Source organism: Procambarus clarkii, chromosome 4 (assembly GCF_040958095.1).
Source record: "Procambarus clarkii isolate CNS0578487 chromosome 4, FALCON_Pclarkii_2.0, whole genome shotgun sequence".
Lineage (NCBI taxonomy): Eukaryota > Metazoa > Arthropoda > Malacostraca > Decapoda > Cambaridae > Procambarus > Procambarus clarkii.
In genome coordinates, this window is record NC_091153.1 from 35,634,814 (window position 1) to 35,659,130 (window position 24,317).

At 43.1% G+C, this 24,317-nt stretch overlaps 1 pseudogene; it reads left to right on the plus strand.

The window, feature by feature from the left end:
• The first annotated feature begins 17,882 nt into the window (after positions 1-17,882).
• The window catches only part of LOC123748661 (UDP-glycosyltransferase UGT5-like), a 124,184-nt pseudogene continuing 117,749 nt past the window's right edge, over positions 17,883-24,317 (plus strand).

The following is a 24,317-nucleotide window of genomic DNA, read 5'->3' on the forward strand; positions in this document are numbered from 1 at the left end:
ATAGCAAGATTAGGATTTTGATGTTTGGGAATTAATAACCTTTAATATAATGGCTAGCGACCAGCTGAGTTACTAGATGAATAAATTGCAGTGCGACATTTGGGCAGCTATTTGACGGATGTGAGGACAGATGACTAACCTATGAACACAGCTACAAATCCGCTGAGCTGCCAGATGTACGGTAACTACTCGTCGATTATAGTACGATATCTGGCTACAGCGTTTCATAATTGCTGTTGTGTATAAAACTAGAATGTGAGCTATTTATTATAAACTATTATTGTAAAATAATATTGGAAATGGGGGTCCCTTAATTGTTTTAAGCGTAGGTTGGACATATATATGAATGAGATTGAGTGGATATAAATAGGAACTGCCTCGTATGGGCTAATAGGCCTTCTGCAGTTACCTTCATTCTTATGTTTAGTTTACCTGCTATGCTGCCTGTAAAGAAGTTTGGGTAGGTTAGGATGGATAATCTAGCCATTTTTTGAATAATAACATTAAATAAACTACATAGATAAGTAGCATGCCAAGGCCTCATTGCGCATCTTTGTAACATCACGCATAGTTTGAAAAGTAAGGTTGCTGAGGAGCCTTAACATACACATCTGTTAATGGGAGACCATATTTTATCCATACACTGGGATAGCTTTGTGACGTCGCTAAAACAACAACAGGTCTTATCCCTGTAGAATGCATTTGTTTATTATACGTTAGGTTAGGTTGGGTTGGTTTGATAGGGCTGATGAATTGAATATCAGAAATATATGAACAATGAGCGAAAATACGAGCAAAGCATCAGGAAAATACTACAAGGCATCAGAGCATAGCCTGTGACCATATTTACTGCAAAAAAACAAAACAAAAAAAAACTTACAGAGTACTGTTGAGGTACTGAGAGAGACTAAGTGATTTTGCTAATGGGAGCCTGGGTCCCTCCTTGGAACCGCATGTGTGATGTTGGTGGAAAGAAATGTAGCCTATTGGTGGAGCAGACCGCAAAGTGGATGACCACATTAGCATATGAAGGTAACTGCAGAAGGCGTTTTTCAAAACATGTGAAGTAGCTTCTACTCAATGTAGGTTATATATAGGTACACTGAATGAGTATTTGGATTTATTATATGTTACAGTAGGGTGTGGGGGAGTATGTTTTTGAGCGATTGCGAGACATGCACAGGACTAGCAGTGAGAGAGGAATTAAATAAAAAGTCTGAGTGTTGGCGTAGCCTGTTTAGAAAAATATATATAATATTATATACATTTACATACTCCTGGAGACTTCAATAGCGGTTTCAGTAGTATTCCTATGTCTGGGGTCTGATTTGTACGAATGGGAGATGTGGATTTTCATTTTATTTCCCTATGCTCAATAAACGATCCTTGAAGAAAGATTGACAAAGCTTAAATTACATTCTTTAAAATGGCGAAGAATTAGGGGGTGACTATTACGTTGTAAGTCGATGGATTGTCCCTTCCAGAGAATCCAACAAAATCTCTATACAGTGTTTATACCTTGATCAGGAGATCACCCTGAACGCTTCATGCTCTTGGAGAGGGGTTCAGCGTCACACATTTAGGGGTGCGGCTCCATCACTGGCCTCGTTGTCATGTGCACACACTCAATTCGAGCCGCTGTGACTCCCCACTCTCCCCTTATTTGGTATGACCTCCTCAATTTCACTTTCTTTGAATTGTAATTATATACCACCCTGTCCACAGTCGTGGTTCTTTCTCTCTCTCTTCTACTTTCTGGGAAGCCTCACTAGGACAAGGACAAACACCTGCTGGTTTGAATATTTAATATACAGAGAACATATACAACACATAAAAGATACAGTAATGACTCCAACACTATGCTATTATTGTCAGGTTGCAATCCAATACCATCAGGACTCTTTCAGCTCTTTCAAGTGGTAGCTCAACTCCTGGCTCCCCACTTACGCTACCAACCTCACCAAGTGGGTTAAATCTTGCAATACAATAAGGCACTATCAGCCCTAGAACATATATAAATATACACAAGGAAATCCAGCTTATGGCTGTAACACTATAGACACCAATGTAAACATTAATCGATACGAAAATTAGTTAGTCACTCACCTCCCACTGCATCATGCACGCCAATGACACTCAAACACTCCATCAACTCCCTATAGGTAAACAATAAGAACCTCTGCACCTGGAGGTTCACTACCCTGAACGTCTTAAGGCTCCTCCACAATTATCCACCAGGGTCCTCTACAGCTCTTCCAGGCTGCTACACCATGAAGTTTCCTCAAACAGTACTGGTGTTTCACCATTGTTATTACAGAAGCAAATGACACTCCTCTTCTCTGCTTCACTTCACACCTCGAGGTCCTACTCATCACTCTGGGGGCTGCTCTTCCTCAGAGTATACTACTCCTTCAACAGCCTTGGAGTCTCTTCCACTAACTCACTCTACTGGCTCGAAGTACTCAGCAACTCCTTCCCCCCAGACAAACCACAGATTTTGTTTAGTCGAGGGCACTTCCTGGCCGATGCTCGACAGGGCGCTCCCAAGCTGCCCAACGAAAAATGCTTCTGTACTGATTTATCACTCTTCTTGTAGTCCACGACTTGAGCTGACACATCCACAAACTTATTCCACTGTCGAAATATCCGTCAACTTCCTTCTTCTTGAAGGTATATCAAACAGGGGTTCTTCTTCACCGGGGGCTCAAACGGAGCACGGCCCTCCGTTCATGATTTCTTCAGCTCAAGTGATGTCAACGTCCTCAGAAGCGAGCCTTACAACTCCAGCAAATTCTCCACATCTCATGTCAAGTCATTTATTTATTCTTATTCATTGCCCATGTTTTTAAACTACTCGTCATATTTAATCGAATGTTACTATGTATATTTCCGGGTCTATATCTCCTTGACCTCCTAGTTAGGTAAGGTCTTGCAGAATAACTCTCAGGGGGAGACTCGTTTCTCCTGCAGCCTGAGATCATAACAGTGACATGATAGAGGTGTGCGAGTGGATGAATAGACATAACAAAGGGAGATATTAATAGCCTATTAAAAGTATCAACACGAGAAAGAATAAGAAACAATGGGTTTAAATTGAATAAGATTTAGATTTAGGAAAAGACCTGGGTAAATACTGGTTTGGTAACAGGGGTGAACTCTGAGATACATGTTAGTTCATGCTCTGTGTTGCTCCCCCTTGTTTCATACGAATGGGAGATAGTGGATTCCATTCATTCCTATGCTCAATAAACGATGCTTGGGTGGACACTAAATATATAAAGCTTCTAGATAAGGGGCACAAATAGGTCCTTCTGAATATTAATAGAGTGACATTATTGAAGTGTATAGAGATGAAAGGGGATATTAATAGGGAATAGACCTGCTGCAGTTCATCTAATAGCAACTGTTGATGTTTTGGTTAACATACATTGGAAGTAAATAGGAGACTCAAAATAGATTATGGGTAACGTCATCGACCATTAGCGATGTCTGTGCAGGGTCACTGAGGTGACGAAATTGAAGTGCGATGGAAGGCGACCTTTTAATCCCCTTTGCCATAAATATTAAAAATGAGCTTAAATTTACCATAACAGAAAATGAATTTATTCAGGGAAGATGAAGACTGGATCACATCATTGACCATTAGCGATGTCTGTGCAGGTCACCGGGATAACGCAAATCACACGAGACAGGGGCCGACCTTTTAATCCGCTTGAACGAAATTTTTAAGGGGACTATGAGGGAAAGCTTTATATTCCCTTTGTATAAAATTATATATGATGGAAGGAAGCAGTTGAGAAATGATACGAAAACAAATTTCAAAATATCCCTACGCCAATGACCGGCCTTGGGGAAAAAATGAATACCCCCCTGCGCCAGTGACCAGCCGTGGGAAAAAACAAAACGGCCAGTCATTGGGTCATTTCCACTGCTTACACACACAGTGAGAGTTGCGCTCTAGCTGCCGTGAGGTGAGGACGTTGCCTGACCTCTCCGGCAGTTTGGGGTGTTTGAAAGTTTTCGCTGACAGGGGGTGTGGGGGTCTCTACCATCCCTGCTGTTCCTGGTGGTGTGGACGTGGCGCTTTTGTGATGGGCAGCTGTCTTTCCCCTGTTGTGCGGGTAAACGTCGTTGGTTTGGAGTTTACTGGCTGTGCAGGATATCCTCTCGTGGAGTTGGTCATGTGTGACATGTTCCCTGTCCCGGTTATGGACGTTTACAGTGTGGAGCTGGTGACTGCTCGCCGTGTGGTCGTCAAGTTTGTGGGTGAGGCAGTGTACCGTGAATTTCTCCGCCGGTACGAGGGGCGTACCGGCGGAGATGGCAACGGGTCGGTGGCCATCTCAGATCGCAGCGATGCAGTGACATATGTGAGTGTCCATGGGGCCCCCATAGAGTTTCCTGAGTTCCTCCTCCGGCGTTTCTTCCAGAGGTTTGGCACCGCCGTCAGTGTGAGGATGCACTCGCTGTCTTCTGGGAAATATTAGGGAGTGAAGACTAACATTCATACCCTCGGTATGCGCCTGAAGTCGGACATTCCATCCTCTGTCCGCCTTTTGGGGTACTACGTGCGGGTGTATTATGCCCGGCAACCCCTTACTTGTTTCCGGTGTGGCATGTTGGGGCATCAGGCTGCCGGGTGCACTGCAGACCAGGTTGCTCCCGTAAACTTATTCCGTGAAGAGGATTTCCCACTGCTCCCTCTGGAGGAGGACTCCGGGGATGAGGTGGTGGCCGTTCGGTTAGCTGATGCGGCTACCCCTGTGCCGTCCGTCATTCCTCCGGTTGTTGCGGACCCTCCTCAGGGTTTTGCAATGCAGTCGGTTGATCTACCGGCTCCTGTCGATGTCCCTGCTGCTCCCATGGGTCTTTCTGGTGCTCCGTGTGGCGTCCCCGTCTTCTCCCTTGTCTTCGGCTGCTGCGCCTGGCTCTCTGTCCTCGCCTCGGGTCCCAGTTGCACTGGGTGATGGGGTGGCTGCGGAGCCTCCCCTGCTGTGTGTGGCCTGGTTCCCCCTGTGGTAGAGGCTGCTGCCGTTCTGAGACGGGCGTCGGTTCTCCCGGCTAGTGGTACCCGTGTTTCTGGGTCCGCTTCCAGCTCTGACGATCTCCGGCTGGTTCCCAAACGTTCCAGGCGTTCGTCGTCTGCCTGGGCCGATGTTGGGGAATTCAGTGACTGTGGGTCTTCGGGTGTTGACGATATGGATCCAGATGCGTCGATGGCTCCGCGGTTAGTGGAGGCGGAGGTCCATGTGCCTGTTAGTGGTGGTGACTGTGTCAGTGTGCCTTCTGTTCCTTCACCACCAGGAGCCTCTCCGCGGTGGGGTGTGGTGGCTTCCGCTGCCAGGGATAGTGGGGATACTGGTAATGGGCGTGGCCTGGTGATGACCTTACAGAAGGATGCCCACCGATCGGGTTCCCGGCGGTCGTCCGGTAGTGGGTCCATGGAAGCTGGTGACCCTGTAGTGGTACCCTTTGTCCGGGTCCCTCCTATGGGGGTGTACAGTGGGGATCTGGAGGACGTGTTGCCGGCGTCTGTGATGCCGCCGGGTCACTGGTCGCGGATTGCTGAGTTACTGATATTCAAGGGCCCGAGGGACTTTCTTGATGGGGCGAGTCCTATGGTGTGGAAGCGTGTGGCGATCACTCGCCTCAGGAGTGATACCGTCTGGGTCCCCTGTTTATGGGTGTTTGTTACCAAGGTTCTGGATGAAATGGCGTCCCCGGTGGATGGTCCAGGCCCCTGGCAGTGGTTGCTTTGGGAAGCGTTTAATGTATGGTTCCCTCGGGTCATGTTTCCGGGCAAATATGTCCGCTGATTTCCTGTTTCTGTGTTTACTTTTGTACTATATGCCCTTCTGGATGTTTGTTTGCTCTCTTGTAGTTTGTGCCCGTGCCTCTCCCTTTGTTTGGGGCGAGGCAGGTGGTTTGGTGTGAGTGTTTTTATTCATGTATTTGTTTTTGTGTTATTACTTTGCCCTGTGTGTTCTATTCATGCTTTAAGTGTTGTGATTTTTTGTTGTATGCTGTTCTTTCTTGTTGTATTTTGTGTTGTTCATACTGATGTGCTTTGTTTGTCGGTCCTTCAGGCCGGTGATTTTGTTTGTTTTGTTCTATACCGCTTTAATGTTTTATAATGTTACTATGTGTTATTGTTTTGCTTGCATTGCTTGCCTGTTTGTAATTGTTTTCTGTTTTGTGTCTTGATGTGTGTTTCTCATGAATACATTGTTACCTTCTCAATGTTTTGATAATTGTTGTACTGGGCAGTCGGTCCTTCTGGCCGGCGGTTTCTTGTTTTGTTTTGTTATATTTCACTTGTTGTTTTATTGTATTTATTGTATTTCCTTTGCATGCTTGCATGTAAGAATAAAAATAAAAAAAAACTTACACACACACAGTAATGATACACGGTTTGGCAACAATAATAAATGTACACAACTACATCACTGCCCAATACTTCTGCAGTACCCTGTAATGAATTACTCTATGGAATCACTTTGATGGATGCAAATTACCCATTATTAACCTGAGTAAGTAATTAACTGTCCCACGGACAATTAATTACGTCAGGAATGGAAATACGCAAACTCAATCATGCTGTCACCCTTCCGAGAGCTGACCTTAATTATCCCTAATTAGCCAGAGTAACCAATTAATTACACCATAGACAATTAATTAGTTTATACCATAATCATTAACACAATGCACATCAAAACAATTTGAAACCCTTGGTGAGGCTTATTAACCCCCTAATTATTTGATAAATTCCTAATTACCTTAATTAGGTATTCCACCAAGCAACACAGTACCTAGGGCAGTAATATATACATATACATATACATTTTCACTGCCCAAACACACAACACAGGTGTCATTAACATACCGATATGTTAATGACCTCACAACACATTACACGGCACAGTAATTACAGATAGGGCATCTCTCAGATCATCCCTTGTTACTTTGGTCTGCCAAATTACTGGACCTTCAGCACTGAGACACTTACGGATGTGGTACCTAGCACAATATGTATAAATCGTACTCATTAACCCTCATGAATAATCACTCACGGCACCAGAGAAAATATACAGTTAATACAGACAGGGTATCGCTCAGATCACCCTTATTACATTTACTCCTGAAATGAGATATATACATTTATGGCATAGTTGATGACCCTGAACGATACATATAGAATCGTCAGATCAAAATAACACAAGTAGTGAAATATATGCCTACGACCAGTGCACACCATCTGGTCAGGTGGCTCTATGAGAGCCAGCTGGTCCAGGTGGGGCGCGCGGTCATAGTCCCAAAGGGTTTGGGGGGAATTTTAGCGGAAGTGGCGCGTGTCAGACGCGTGTGAGCGTCCGGTGTTTGAGAAATTTCCTACACACAGGATTAAGTCTACGGCAAACACACATACATATTCATTTACTATTATCCTCATATTCCACTCATATCCTTGTATTTCTTACTCTACCACATAACCCACATACTCTCATACCCCCCCAACAACATGACCTTCCATCTTTCCTGACACACTAATCCTGTCAGGAAAGATGGAAGGTCATGTTGTTGGGGGGGTATGAGAGTATGTGGGTTATGTGGTAGAGTAAGAAATACAAGGATATGAGTGGAATATGAGGATAATAGTAAATGAATATGCATGTGTGTTTGCCGTAGACTTAATCCAGTGTGTAGATAATAGTTTTGATTAAAGAACATAGTAAGTAAGCTATGTAGAGGCTGTGTGTAGGTGTGAGGGGTCCCAACATAGGCGGATATGTTGTTTGGGGTGGGGAAGGGGTGAGGGAGGGGTGAGGGAAGGGTGAGGGGAGCTTCCCCTCAGCGTGAGAGTGCTTAGGGCCATTTGTGGTTTGTGGTTTTTATTCGAGAGAGCAGAGTCCAGGAGGAGATGAAAGCTGCAGCAGGAGGGATGTGGTCCATTAGCCTTAATGGTTTTTCGATGTCTTCAGAGTTGTCTGGAGATGTTCACCCCAGCATGGCTCTCCATCCACTGTGATTCGTTAAGGAGGGGCGACGTTCTTACTTCCGCCAGCAGGCCCTCACCTGCCAACTATCAATCACTCCCACCCCTCATCCCCTCCTCTCCCCATACCATCAACCATTGTTCTGTGCAAAGCCTTTAGTATTATTTCTGTTAATATGTGTAAGCTATATCGTAACGTGACCAAAATGGCAACAACATCATCATTCTTTGCCCAAATAGTAAAGGCTTGCAGAGACGCATAAAGGAGTCCAGGACTGAACTCCACAATTCATTTTTAGTTAAGCAAGTTACAATCATGACACGTTAGTTACAAAATTCAATATAAGTCATCACATCGTCACGGAATCGCGATCTCTACCTACAAATTGTTCTTGTTAACTGTGATCATTGAAATGTATGCATGTTTACTCAATCTCAAATGTATGCATGTTTACTCAATCTCCATCACCTCTTCTTCCTACAGCTATTACTGCTGTGCAGACCTTGTAACACAACGGCGTTATCATGGCAAGACAATGTCACAGAATGTTCAAGACTCCTGAATGAATGAAACAGCAATCCGTCTCGCTAAGGTCTAACCTTCGTGGCGGTTTGAGGCGTAGTGAGATGGACGAGGTACTGGGATGGCCTTACCCTCTCCCCATCCACCCCCACCAAACCCATACCCCCCTCCCACCCCCCTTCCAAGCCCAAGCAATCAAGCATCACTACACCCTTCCCAGACCGGATGTTCTGTGCAAAGCCTTTATTATTATTTCTGATCATATGTGTAACCTTGTATCGCAATGTGACCAACATGGTATCATCATTCTTTGCTCAAATAGCAATTTTTAAGAATATCGAGAGTCATAAGCGGGTCTTCAATCTTATTATTATAACAAATCATAATTTGTTGTAAACACAACTGCATGGGATACACATAACAGTCAGTGGTTTCTCTCTCTCTCTCTCGCTCTATTCAGATCATTTTATAGTTGGGGGAAAAGTAACATCAATTCATTTCTCCTGCCGCCGCTGTTCACATATCTTTTTTCATTTCACTTAGACTGACAGTGCACCAGAGGATGGAAGACTAATGTCAATTTTTCGAACCCCCATCACTCTCACCCTTATAACCTTGTAACGTAACACGACCAACATGATGACATCGTTCTTTGCCCAAATATCATTAATGTAACATGACCAATATGCTAACTTCGTTCTTTGCCCAAATATCATTTTAAGAGTAACGAACAACTTTCAGTCCGATGTCTGAATATTGAAATGTGAACCCCATTTAGCCAAACACAATATCTCCATTATATCTCATACCATATAAATATTATGGTCTGCAAGTTTTAGACCTCTGTAACACATTGTAACGTAACGCAAATCAACTTTCTGCAGTCCAAATAACATTATGAAAGTATGACTTAGTCCATCTCCAACCATATAAATATTACTGTCTACCAGTTTTAGCCCCTGTAACACATTGTAACGTAACGCAAATCAACTTTCTGCAGTCCAAATAACATTATGAAAGTATGACTTAGTCTATCCCCATTTTATCTCTTACCATATAAATATTAGTGTCTACCAGTTTTAGCCCTCTGAAACACATTGTAACGTAACGCAAATCAACTTTCTGCAGTCCAAATAACATTTTTAAATGAAAGTATGACTTAGCCCATCTCCTTTACATCTCATACCATATGAATAGCCCATCTCCATTACATCTCCTACCATATGAATATTACGGCCTACCAGTTTAGCCTCTGTAACACATTGTAACGTAACGCGGAAATCAATTTTGTACAGACTAAAATAACATTTTTAAATCAAAGTATGACTTAGTCCATCTCCATTACATCTCATACCATATAAATATTACAGTCTGCAAGTTTTAGCTCTCTGTAACACAATGTAACGTAACGTAACGTAACGCAAATCAACTTTTTGCAGTCCAAAATGTCATTTTGAAATGAAAAGTGAGGCTTAGTCCATCTCCATTACATCTCTTACCATATAAATATTGGTGTCTACCAATTTTAGCCCCTGTAACACATTGTAACGTAACGCAGAAATCATCAAATTTCTACAGGCCAAAATAACATTTTTAAATGAAAGTATGACTTAGTCCATCTCCATTACATCTCTTACCATATAAATATTACTGTCTACCAGTTTTAGCCTCTGTAACACATTGTAACGTAACGTAGAAATCATCTTTGTCTGATGACCAAATAACATTATTGAAAATGTCAACCATGTTTAGCCATTACATCCAAACACAAAGAAAAATATTACCGCTTTTTCTTTGAGAAACTTATATGTGGTGATCATATCTCCAGAGTCCACACAATAAGCCACACATGACCCATCTTCTGTTTTCAAATCACAGCTCGCATCTAATTTAATGTTATTTTTTTTTTTTCCAGAAACTATGTTTTGAGAATATGCTCAATGTCAGCAATTACTATTCGTATCATCAAACTCCTTTCAGTCATCAAAACAAGCAGAGGTGCCGCATAAACCACTAAAGATTTGATGTATGCAAGGTACATCATTTTGACAATTCTGTCACCGACCCGCCTTAGCGAGATGACTGTGCGCAACAGTACCCTAGCACTCTTAATAATTTTATTCAAGCACTGTTAACATAGCATAATGTAAGATTTTTTTCACATTTCATATCGCGTGTATAGATTTAGTTTTAATAAAAAGTGAAACACGAGAGCACGAACTAATAGGGTTGAGATGGGAGGAAAGGCTTTGTGGAAGATAGAAGAGCTGAGGAGACATGTTCGCTACCTACATTACTATTATTTCTTGCAGACTTGCAGACCTGACCAGAAAAGCAGTCAGTCAGTCACTCAGTCAAACATTTTTATAGTTAAAAGTTTTTCATCTTAAGAAACAGGGACTACTAGTCTTCATTTTTTTCTTCTATCAAATCAAATAGACACGAGGGCCACTACCAATTGTTGTGGTCTGTCTGTCTGTCTGTCTATCGCTTGACTAGGTTAAGGACCGCAATATCCTACACCATACATGCTACGGGCTCTCACTAGTCAATAAGCACAATTTTGTATCATTTCTCTACTAAATAGCACTCCGAATCATCTTTGCACATTTTGATTTTACATTGTCACGTGCACAGCCATCAGAGGGGAATCTCTCTACTGCACGGATGTCGTGTGTGTGTGTGTGTGTGTGTGTGTGTGTGTGTGTGTGTGTGTGTGTGTGTGTGTGTGTGTTAAATAAAAGGTCCTTACTTAGCTAATCATTTTCTTTGAGAAACTTATAAGTAGTGATCATATCTCCCGAGTCCACACAAATAACCCACACCAACCCACTTCCATATTGAGAAAGAGAGAGAAGGCAAACATAGCTTGCAGCTAGTCAAAACTTATCATAACAGATATGATTTCACAGAGTTTTTAACCTTTGCCAGTTTTTCAATGTTTTCTCTTCACTTGTGCTAAGTGAGTCAGACAAAATGTGACATTTCATTATTAGCCAGGCAATACGCTATTAGCTAGATAGTCAAAACATATAACAAGCATTATTTCACAGGAATTTTTCTAGCAAATATGCTTCCTTTAAGCAGTTCAACACATCAAACACCAGCAGTCCGCGAAATTCCCTTTAGTTAATAATCATCCTTTACATTATTTCTTGACTAAAATAGCACTCCAAAACATAAGTGGTCATTTTTATTCTCACTGTCGCACTATAGTCAATAATTTGTTTCGCAGAGTGACAAGTTATGCATAGTGACGAGATTTCACGGTGAGCATAGTTTAAGAGAGTATGTATTGTATTAATTATTGAGAGTATGCACTGTATTAATTATGGTCATGGATGTGTTATGTTATGTTTATGAAGATCATTACTTCTTATTTTTTTTAACATTTTTAACCCCTCCCCCACCCCAAACAACATATCCGCCTATGTTGGGACCCCTCACACCTACACGCAGCCTCTACATAGCTTACTTCCTATCTTCTTTAATCAAAACTATTATCTACACACAGGATTACGTCTATGGCAAACACACATACATATTCATTTACTATTATCCTCATATTCCACTCATATCCTTATATTTCTTACTCTACCACATAACCCACATACTCTCATACCCCCCCAACAACATGACCTTCCATCTTTCCTGACCGCATACCCAAACACCGGACGCTCACACGCGTCCGACACGCGCCACTTCCGGGAAAATTCCCCCCAAACCCTTTGCGACTATGACCGCGCGCCCCACCTGGACCAGCTGGCTCTCATAGAGCCACCTGGCCAGATGGTGTGCACGGTCGTAGGCGTATATTTCACTACTAACACATATATATATATATATATATATATATATATATATATATATATATATATATATATATATATATATATATATATATATATATATATATATATATATATATATATATATATATATATATATATATATATATATATATAGAAAACCTCCACACTGACTGGTATACATAACCAAGCCAGTTCTACACATAATAGTCGTGCAGTAACCTGCATTGACCTTACAGCTCGTGCTATAAATGTGTTCCTTGTGGTGTAATACATACACACACACGTCCTCAGTCTTGCCCTCCTCATAGACTGGAAAATTGCGTCATTAAAGATGCATCCCGCAACTGGCTTCCCTCGCCTTGCAGACGCTTGGGACAAGCAACAGCTGTTCCTGATTTCACATCAGTACAAAGGCGTTACAGCACCACTACATAATTATTGTGTACTCACGTTAATACCGGTCTCCTCACTCACTCATCCACACATTCAAACAGATAACTGAAGACAGCAAGTTGACTGAAGAACTGATGATCACCCAGGCTTCCTCCACGTGAAATGACCACGGAGGATGACCCAGTGCTGGCAGCACGGGTGCTGGATGACGCACACAGATGACGCGACACCCAAGGTGGCGTTCACTCGACTAGTGGATGATGATTCATACCCACGGAGCACCCATACACGAGCTGGTGTCGCTTGTATCAGGTGTGGTGGATGGCAGGTGATGAAAATGGACGACACGGTCAGCGGGAAGTAGTGTCCACACTCAGTGGGCCGCAATTACCAATAATTACTTTGGAAGGCCTTCCCAAATCACTGGAAACCTTTCCCCAATCCCTCACCGTCAGTCAAATCAGTCATAAGGAGCAGATGATTTCATATATTGACTGATAACCACCGATCTACACACAGACAATAGACTCTGTCAGCCTTGTGTTGACTCCCACACTGAGTCCTGCCTCAATTCCTTAAATTAATATCTTTCCCACGTTCGCGCAATATGGATCCAGGTGCAATCCACGATAGCAGGACACCGTTGGGGTAAGGCAATTGATGGACAACAAGGCATTATGGTGGTGGTGGTGGACAGGCCACCCCCACCAGGGACACCACACCCAGACAACACAGATTCTAGACTGAATTTTGGCGGGCTTAGCTAGCGTGGCCACGCTGTTTCCTTCAGTGTTTGACTTCTACCAATGAGAGAAAAGCTGGCAGGTCTAGCCGTGCCGCAACGAATGAGAGCTCTTCCTCTCGCCTACGTCATGGGCTGGTGACGTTTCAGTTTCCTGGCTTGCATAGTGACAGGCCCCACAAGAGCCGTTGGCTCTGACCACAACCATCGTGCCTCATCTCCCTGTACACATTTTATAAGTAAACATGTAAATTACTAGAACTCCTTTCACAGAGCAGTTACAGACTTTCTTGTAATCTTAATGAACAGCCCTAAGCTTGGGCTTTCTTCAGACTCCACACAAGGACATGTTGTTGGAAATAACCAACAGTTTTATACATCTTTGTATTTTATGCAACCTTTGTATTAACCACAAGTAGTTACTAAAATTACTAACTTGTAGATGTAATCATTATCATGATTTATTTAAACATATTGCCAGATTCTTCCTAGTCAGAGCGACGACGTGAGGAACGACAGGCAGTAACATGAATTCTCTCCACATTTAGTTGGATTTATAACAGAGTCCAGTTTATCATTTCCTTTACTAAAAATAGTTACTTACTAATAAGTTTAATTTCGTAGTATCCTACTGCTCACTGGAACTCCTTTTTTTAGTTGATATTAAACATTCTAGAGGAAATTACTTTAATGTAAATGATTTTACCTTAATTTCCTCGATTAGCTGCACAACTTTAATAAGCCAATTTATGTTACGCGAAATTCTATTTTATCACAGAAGAATTTAATGTGATATTAATACTCGTCACTATCTCTTCCTTCCTTAGTCAATTGCGATATATACATATCCATTTACGCTCGAGATGTCTATCGAGAGCCGCGCATGCGCATTAAGGAAGAGGAGGAAGACGGGAGAGCGTCACCAGACACAAAACGAGAGAGCTCGACTCGGACGCCATTGACAGCGTGTAGCAGAACTACGGTTGATCCTACTTATTTCGCTCCCATGACCAGTAGAGCGGTGCCACGTTATCTGGCATGATATAGCCGTGTCCCAGACTAGCATATCTGCAATTCCAAAGTCAACGCCTTTCAAGCAGCAGCTGGAGGACGAAGAATTGCTCAAGTCTCCACATCAACGGACACGCGGCTCGGCAGCTAGGTTCACCTGTTTGTTATCATGTGGCCACAGTTAACATATAGGCTAGTTGTCGTTAGGCCGTATATAAAATAATAAAATCCCATACGTGTCTTTAGTAAATTTACCGTCTAAATATATGATTATTTTCATTGTTTTCTACAGAAGGAATTTACAGTTCTTGAATATAAATTGCACAGATATTGGCTGAAGATTTCTACAGTTATCCTTATAATTTAGGATGCATTTGTAGTTACCTATTATGTAGAAGATTTCTACAATGTAATTGCCTTTCAGTAACAAGGCGACGCCAACCGAGGTGCTAGGCTTCCCTACCTTCATGTGCAACAATTTGCCCTATGCAACATGTCGTCGGTGGAGCGTGGCAACTGATTACACCTCACTAGATTTACAGCTAAGCTGTCCCTTTTTTATCTGTAGCAATAACTCTGTAGTTACAGTAGTGATCTCCCAAAGAGAACTATTATATTAACCCATTGATCTATATATACTGTACTATTTTATCCAGCAGTATATTGAGGTACATTTACTTCCAATTAATCTATTACAATCAACCTTATTTACTTTCATATTTTATTTACTCTGGTGAAGAACCAGCACCAGAATAATGTTAGGGATGTATTAATCTTTTAGCATGTAACCCCCCAATTTTGTGTAGGTTAATTTGACTCCATTTATATAAGAAATACAGTTTCACTAAGATCCATAGGACACTAGTTCTTGGGATCAGTTTTTCCATTGTCTTATTTTGTTTTCCACTTTTTCTCAAAAAGTGGTGGTCCTTCACAGCTATCGAAGTATATATTTAATTATTAGTTATTGGAGTCAGGTTTTCCCCCACACATGTAGTGTGTGAACTACATTCTAGAGTGCTAGAGTGTAGCCATACACCCTAACATAATCTAGAAAAACTAGCTGGAAATTCTAAAAATGGGGAGGTAACTTTAGAACAGGAATTCGTACAACTGGTTAGAAATGTTAAAAAAGAGATAAGGAAAGCAAAAAGAAACTATGAAGTTCGCATAGCAGGGCAAGCAAAGACAAATCCTAAAGGGTTTTTTCAGTTATATCGTACTAAGACTAGGGAAAGGATAGGTCCATTAAAAACTGAGACAGGTCAAATAACAGATAGTGATGAAGAGATGAGTAGTATTTTTAATAAATATTTTGTATCTGTATTTACTAAAGAGGAACTTAACAATATGCCTTCAGCCGAACAAGTCTATGTGGGTGGGGACGAGGACAGGTTGACGAGTTTAACAGTTACCAGGGAGGATGTTCTTAAACAAATAGTAAAACTCAAACCAAACAAATCCCCAGGGCCGGATGAAGTGTTTGCCAGGGTGCTTAAAGAATGCAAAGAGGAGCTTTGTGACCCACTGTCAACCATATTTAATAAATCAATAGAGTCAGGCAGAGTGCCAGAGTTTTGGAAAGTTGCTAATGTGATACCAGTTTTTAAGAAAGGAGATAGATCACTTGCGTCTAACTATCGACCAATTAGCCTAACGTCTATTGTGGGAAAGTTACTCGAATCTATAATAGCAAATAAAATTCGTCTTCATCTTGAAAAACATAAATTATTAATTGAGTCGCAACATGGTTTTATAAATGGCCGTTCATGTTTAACAAATTTGTTATCTTTTTATTCTAGCATTGTTGAGGCAGTTGATAGTGGTAAGGATTGCGATGTTGTATACCTTGACTTTAGCAAAGCTTTTGATACAGTGCCACATGAAAGACTGATTAAAAAGATAGAGTCTCATGGTATTGGGGGTGCTATATTAAGCTGGATTAGGGCATGGCTATACCAAAGGAAACAGAGAGTTAGTATAAATGGAATCAAGTCAGAGTGGGAAAATGTTGTAAGTGGAGTGCCTCAAGGCTCTGTCCTGGGACCTCTGTTGTTTATAATATATATAAATGATTTAGATTCAGGTTTGAGTAGCAACATTTGCAAATTTGCCGATGATACGAAAATCGGTAGGGAAATTAATTCGGAGGAGGACTCACTATCACTTCAAGTTGATCTAGATAGGGTTTTGAAATGGTCAAAGGATTGGCAGATGCAGTTTAATGCTGATAAATGTAAAGTTCTGAGGTTAGGTAATGATGATAGAGTTACAAGATACGAGCTAGATGGTGTTGAGATTGCGAAGTCGGATTGCGAAAGGGATCTGGGAGTTATGATTAGTAAGAATTTAAAACAAAAGGATCAATGCATAAATGTTCGTAATAAGGCAAATCGGACACTTGGATTTATTAATCGCAGCGTTAGTAACAAGACACCTGGTGTGGTTCTCAAGCTATATCTTGCTCTGCTTAGGCCCCATTTAGATTATGCAGTTCAGTTTTGGTCGCCATATTATAGAATGGATATAAATTCACTTGAACGTGTCCAGCGTAGCATGACTAAGTTAATTCCCCAAATTAGAAATCTTTCATATGAAGAAAGATTAACAAAGCTTAAGTTGCATTCACTGGAAAGGCGAAGAGTTAGGGGCGACATGATAGAGGTTTACAAGTGGGTGAATGGACATAACAAAGGGGATATTAATGGGGTATTGAAAGTGTCAACACAAGACAGAACACGAAACAATGGGTATAAATTGGATAAGTTTAGATTTAGGAAAGACTTGGGTAAATACTGGTTCAGTAACAGGGTTGTTGATTTGTGGAACCAATTGCCGCGTAACATTGTGGAGGTGGGGTCCCTCGATTGTTTCAAGCGCGGGTTGGACAAGTATATGAGTGGGATTGGGTGGTTATAAATAGGAGCTGCCTCGTGTGGGCCAACAGGCCTTCTGCAGTTGCCTTTGTTCTTATTCCATCACCTCACCCCCCCCCCTGCACACCCACCATCTCTATCTCTCCCCCCCCCCCTGCACACACAGACACACACACACCATCTCCATTTCCCCATCCCTGAACACACACACACACACTATCTCCATCTCCTCCCTCCCTGCACTCACACCATTTCCATTTCCTCCCCACCCCCGTGCACACACACACACAATCTCAGAATGAATGATCTAGATGTATTAGACAAGTACTTATTAAATATCATTATCGAGAGCCCGTTATTGCACTCTAGCCATGTGGTGGACTATATGAGACTCAGTCAGCTGTTCTCATCAGGAATAGAAAAAATATTTATCAATCTCTACTCAATTGTGTGTATTGCTGCTAACGGCATATTTTTTTTTTTTTACATATTTCATATCATATTCAATAACTGTCATATTTCTACTCTACAGATGAAGTTGGCGCCGTTGTGCGTGTTGGTGGCGGCTGTGGCGGGGGTCGCCGCGGGGGAGTTGGCGCCCCCTGAGAGAGCCTACAAGATCCTCATGCTCCTCCCCGTCTCATCCACGAGCCACAGGAATGTCTTCATGCCTCTCGCTGAGGCTCTGGCCGACCGTGGACACGAGGTAAGACCTTATTCAATTTTATTGAAGCATAAAAATGAGAAATTTCGTCAACAATAGTTGTGAACTTTTAATTACACTGTTTTTGATTGTTGAAGCAACAGTAAATAGAGGATCGACCTCTTATGTACAATAATAGTTGAAGGTGAAAATATGTGTTATTAATACAATAAATGGCAATGACATTCAGTTTCATTATTCCAGCAGTTGTATTTAGTCCGAACTGTTGTCACAGCCTTGGCCAATTAACTTACGCCTTACCATAACTTCCAGCACCACATCCTCTTTCTAGATTGTGATGTTGACCAACCGTCCGAAATCGTCCAATCACCCCAACATCCATGAGGTCACTCACGGTGTTTCACACTTTAAAGAAGACAAAGTAAACATGTTTGATTACTTGAAGGACCCGACAGGATCCTTTCAGATGTTTGTGGACATGCTTCCAGCAATTGCTAGAGATTTTTACAAAGACACTCTGGTCAAGGAGCTTTATGAGAGGAGGAAGTCGTTTGATCTTTTTATAGTAGATCATGCATTCAATGAGGTGAGAACTTCTCATTTATCTTGTGAGTAAGGAAAAGAGCCATTCATTCGAGATGATATTAAAGAAAACGTTATTCTTCTGTATTTTTGTGAGTATTAATTGTATTCTATTTGCGATCTATGGTACCTTATATATATATCTGTAAAATTTTACTATATAAAAACTGCGATTTTCATCATAGTCCTGGATATGTCCAGAGCTGTTATTGCAGTATTGGCCATACCTTCATTCTCTAGGTTTCCAGCATACAGCTTTCCTATTTCTTTGAGTGATATTATGTTAACATTTACAACGTTCCAAATACCCTAAGAAAATTTCAGCTGATTCTTGGGCAAGTAATTAAGTGCTGCTGGAGAAAACCTGTTAAAGCATGATCTTAACTTGTCAGTGTATATGTATCATTTGTGGATAACCCTTAATAAATTAGAATAAAATTAGATTAAATTTACATGCACTGAAAAATATAAAATAAACAGGAAAAGAGGGCTTAGTTAAGGTCTAATGTCCAGGCTGTCTTTGAGCCAAGCTCCTCTGAACCTGGATGGGGTTCTGGGAGTTCTTCTACTCCCACGCATGGCCCAGGGCCAAGCTTGATTTGTGAGAGCTTGATTTGTGATAGGCTTTTTCTTAGAGCGGGCCACAGGCCTACATATCCACTACAGCCCAGTTGGTTCACCAGTTCTTGAAGAAATCTATCCATCTTTTCTTGACTACATTCACTTTTGTTTCAGTAATATTTCTTATACTCGCTGGGAGGATGTTGAAAAACTTTGGATCTCTAATGTTCATTCAGTATTCTCTGATTGTCCCTATGGCATTTATGTTCTTCATTGGTTCTGTTCTGTATTTCCTTCCATGTTATTCACTCCAGTATGTTGTTATTTTACCATGTAAGTTTGGAATCTGGCCTAACCAGTACCTTTTATGTATATATTATTTGACGTCTTCTTTCTAGAGAGTACATTTGGAAAGATTTGAGATGATTCCAGTAGTTTATGAGTCACTATGGGTGGTAAACTGTTACACAGTCTCATTGCCGCTGTTTCAGTTCAGCTGTAGAAGGTTTACCACAAATTAACCCTCCGAGGTTGTTACGGGCTCACCATAGCCCGTGCTACTTGGAACTTTTTGTTCCAAGTAGCGAATCTTAAACAACAACGACAACCCCTTCGTGATGTCGCCTTGTCGTGGTGAGGGACTCACGTACACCTAACTGGGATCGGTTAGGGTTGTCTTCGCCCACTCTCCTGCCCCTCTTTGGGTGTTGTATGTGAGATGGGCACTATGTAGGGGTCTTGTGAGCCATCGGACCACCCGCTGGAAGAGTCGCCCATGAGGGGCCACCCTGAGTGGATGGCTGGGTGTCCAGGCTGGGGTGCTAGGGGACTGAGGTCTTTGCTCCCGTGTGGGAGAATGGACGATGCAGGAGGACTCCCCTGTAAAAAAAGGGGAGGGGCACCGCTGGGGACGACATACCCTTCCTGCGCTGGCCCGCGCTCGGTCTTCCTGGCGGTCTTGGTAGGTGGTATCCCTTAGTTCCAGGCCCCAGACTTTCAGAACGACTGCTGCATGGATGACGACACGACCTCTCTTACCCAGGCTCATGGGGTGGGCGACCAGGCCCCTGAGTCAGACTGTGCTGGAAGACTTGGCTCTGTTCCAGCACAGTGTAGCTTTCAGTGTAGCCCCTGCTACATTGGGCCCAGACTGGACTACTCCCCACCACCCCCACTCCCCTCCCTCTTCTGTGGTAGGTTCGAGTTCCAAGCCCCCTGTTGTGACCACCTCGTCCCCTAGCACGGCTCCATCGCTCATTGTGACTACTGCGCCTTATGACCCCTCTTTCTCCCACTCTAGGGGTTCTCACTGCCACGGCCGCTCTTGCACGCTCCCTTCCAATACTAATTTTTACCATGCCTTGTTTGGTCCTGCTATGTGGACTAAGTACTTTGACCTCCATCGTTTAGATTCTACTCCTCCTGACGGTTTCTCCCTCCATAGGCACCTTGCTGATTCAGTAGATGCCTCTGTTACTTTTAACCCCACCCATCTCGGTATGTGTGTTGTTGCTGCTCCTTCTTGGGATGCAGCTACCCGCTTGGACGCTTTGTCTTGCATAGGGGACAACCCAGTTCGGGTCTCCAAGAATGCTCCGTTAAATGCCAGTGTTGGCACTGTTCTCCTCCCATTCCATGCTGCAACCGGTATTAGGAATCTCTAGGACTGCCACCAGGATATTAAACATATCCTCGAGGCCCAAGGCCAATCTGTTCTCAAGGCGGAAACGTTCACTCAACCCTCTCGTGGCCATCGCCGTCTGCCCCTTCGGGTTGTGAAGATTACCTTTGATGGTCGGACACTTCCGCCCTCTGTTATTCTTGCTGGTGCAAGATGCTCCGTTCAGGAATACATTCCCTCTCCTTGGTTTTGTAGTAAGTGCTGGAGGTTTGGACATGGTGCCTCAGATTCCCCAGTACTCTCTCTCTCTGCCCTTTGTGTGGTGATGAAGGTTCTTGATGACCTCTATGGCAGTGACCATTTCCCCATTCATGTTTCCTGCTTCTCTCTTCACCCTTCCCTCTCGTTCCCTAGGTGGTGGTTTCCCGAGGCTAACTGGCACCTATTTACCCTCCGTGCTTCTCTCTCTGACTTCTCCATTCTGCCTCTCCCACACGTCCTCCTCCTTTTTCATGACACCGTTTTCGACGCTGCCCTCCGCTCTATTCCTCGCTCTACCTTTCGAGGCACACTGAAGTGCGTTCCCTGGTGGACTGTGCTCGGGCTGTCTGCTGTAAGCGTCCAGACTGGAAGAGACACCGCCAATGGCAGACGGTTGATTCTTTTCTTTTGTTTCGGCAGGTGAGTGCGGGGCCCGTAGGGCCATCCGTAAAGCTAAACATGAGTGTTGGAAGTCTTATGTTTCCACCATTACGTATGAAACTCCTCTGCAACAGATCTGGATGGGTATGCGCAAGATAGGGGGTAAATTCGTTCCTGATGTCTTGCCGGTCATTCACCTTTGTGGAACTCTTGTGGAGGACCTGTTGCAGGTCGCGACCGAACTGGGTTCCCAGTTTTCGTCTGTTAGCTCTGGTTCACATCTTTCACAATCTTTCCTTCTTCGTAAGCTTGTTCTTGAATCTCATCCTTTAGATTTTTGCACCCATCTCAGACTTCCCTGTAACGATCCCTTCTCTCTCTCTCTCTCTCTGAACTTCAGTCTGCCCTGGCCCTCTGCGGTTCTACGGCGGCGGGCTCCAATGACATTCATTATGCGATGCTTCGCCATCTCCCTCCGTGCACGTCTCAGTATTTACTGAGTCTGAATAATCGGGTCTGGGAGTCATCGTCAGTTCCTGAGAACTGGCTCGATACCGTTGTCCTCCCTGTTCTGAGACCAGGGTCTCTCGGGACATCCCTCTAAGGTCTTCCGCCCTCAAGAGTTGTGTGTGCAAACTCTTTGAACCTATGGTTAATGTTCGGCTGATGTGGTTCTCAGAACACCATCACCACTTCTCCCCTTCTCAATTTTTTTTCACAAATGCCGCAGCACAACAGATGTTCGGTGAACTTGGAGGTCTATATTTGTTTTACTTTTGGTGCAAAGACTTCCGTTGTTGTTGCCGTCCATTTTGACCTAGAAAAGGCTTACGACAATGCCTGGAGATATCACATTCTGTCCCAACTTCATTCTTCTGGCCTTCGTGGTAATCTCCCTATCTTCTTCCAAAGCTTCCTCTCTCGTCGTTCCTTTCGAGTGAGGCTTGGTGCCACTCTCTCTGACCCTTTTAGGCAATACGAGGGTGTACCCCATGGTAGTGTTCTGAGTACTACTCTTTTTCTAGTTGCCCTCAATGATATCCTCCCTTCCTTCTGGCGTCTTCTCTGTTCTCTATGTCGACGATCTTACCCCTTTGCTGTCGGGGTGACGATTCGCTTCTCCTGCAACGGCGACTTTAACCTGCGATTGATGCCGTGTTGTCTTGGGCTACCGATCATGGCTTCAAGTTCTCTATGTCTAAGACTTGTGCTGTGACTTTTACTCGGGAGCATGTCGTTCTTCGTCCCTCTTTGTTACTTTACGGTCGTCCCCTTGTGTACAAGGATTCCGCTAAGCTTTTTGGGTAAATCTTTGACACTCGTTTGTCTTGGTCGCCCCAAATCTCTTTGGTCAACCTCTGAGTTGAATGCTCTAAGGTCCTTAATCTCCTTAAGGTTTTGTCCCATACTTCTTGGGTAGCAGATGGGCGCACGCTTCTCTCTTTACATTCCTTTTTCGTCCTGTCTAAACTCGATTATGGTTGCCCTGCTTACTCGTCTGCTTCTCCTTCTACTCTTCGCTGTCTTGATACTTTGCACCATACTGGGTTGCGCCTCAGCTCTAGTGCCTTTCGTTCGACTCCCGCCCTCGTCTTGTATGTTGACACTGGCTTTTTATCTCTCCAAGACCGTCATGATTTCTTCTGTCTTCGCTATCTTGCGCGGTTCTTACAACATCCTTCCTCTCGCCTCTGTCGTGCTTTAACTTTTACCCCTCCTGTAGTTCCTGTTCCTCTTTACCATCTCCCTCTTTCTGTCCGGTTATCTCGCCTCCAGGATTCTCTTTCGGTTTGTTTTTGCAATATTTCTCCTCATATTGTTCCTTCCTTACTTGCCCCCCGTGGAGAGTCCCCCTTCCAAAATTTTTTACATCCTTTACCCACATCACTAAAGCTTTTACCTCTCCTACGGTTCTGAAATGCCTTTTCCTTGAACACTTTTCTTCACACTTTCGCCCTATTTCCATCTTCACCGATGTGTATATGTCTGCAGACGGTGTAGGATACTCTGTTGTCTTTCCTAACTACACTTATATGTGTTGCCTACCACTGAAGACTAGCATCTTCACAGCAGAACTTTATTCTATTCTCTATGCTCTTCGTCTTCTGCTTTCTCGTTGTTAATCCTCCTTTGTTGTTGTAGTTGACTCTCGTAGTGTCCTCATGGTCCCAGGGTCCTTTAATCCAGTCCATCCGATTGTCGTCGAGATTCAACATTGGCTGTTTCTTATTTCCAGTAAATTTAAGTCAGTTGAGTTTTGCTGTGTTCCCAGCCATATATATTGGTGTCTCTTTAAATGAGCGTGCGGATGCTGCTGCTAAGGAAGCTATCCGCTCTTGCCCCATCTCCTGTAAAGGTATTCCTGATTCCGACTTTTACCCAGTTATTCATTCCTCCATCCTTGCCCATTGGCAGGGTTGTTGGTAACAAACTGCGTACTCTTTAGAGTAGTGTGTTCCCATGGCCTTCCTCCTACCACCGTAACCGGCTATGGGAAACGGCTCTGGTGACGTTGCGTATTGGCTATACACGCTTAACCTACGGTCACTTAATGGAGTGCCGCCCTGCTCCTTATTGTCCAAATTGCATTGTCCGTCTTACAATCATGCATATCCTTGTTGAATGTCCTGACTTCCAGGACGAGCGTGTCTCTTGCTTTCCGACCGTTCCTCGCAGTCACTTGACCCTCGATAGAATTCTTGGTGAATCGAATACTTTTGATATAGTTCGCCTTAGGATTTTTGTTCTCGTATTGGCATCCTTGGTGATATTTAGCGCCCTCTGATTTTTCCACACATTTGATGGTGCTACATAGCCTTCCCTGTTGAGTGCCTTCTTTTGATAATTTCTTACCACAAATTAGGGATAATATAAAATTGATAGGAATAATAAAAAGT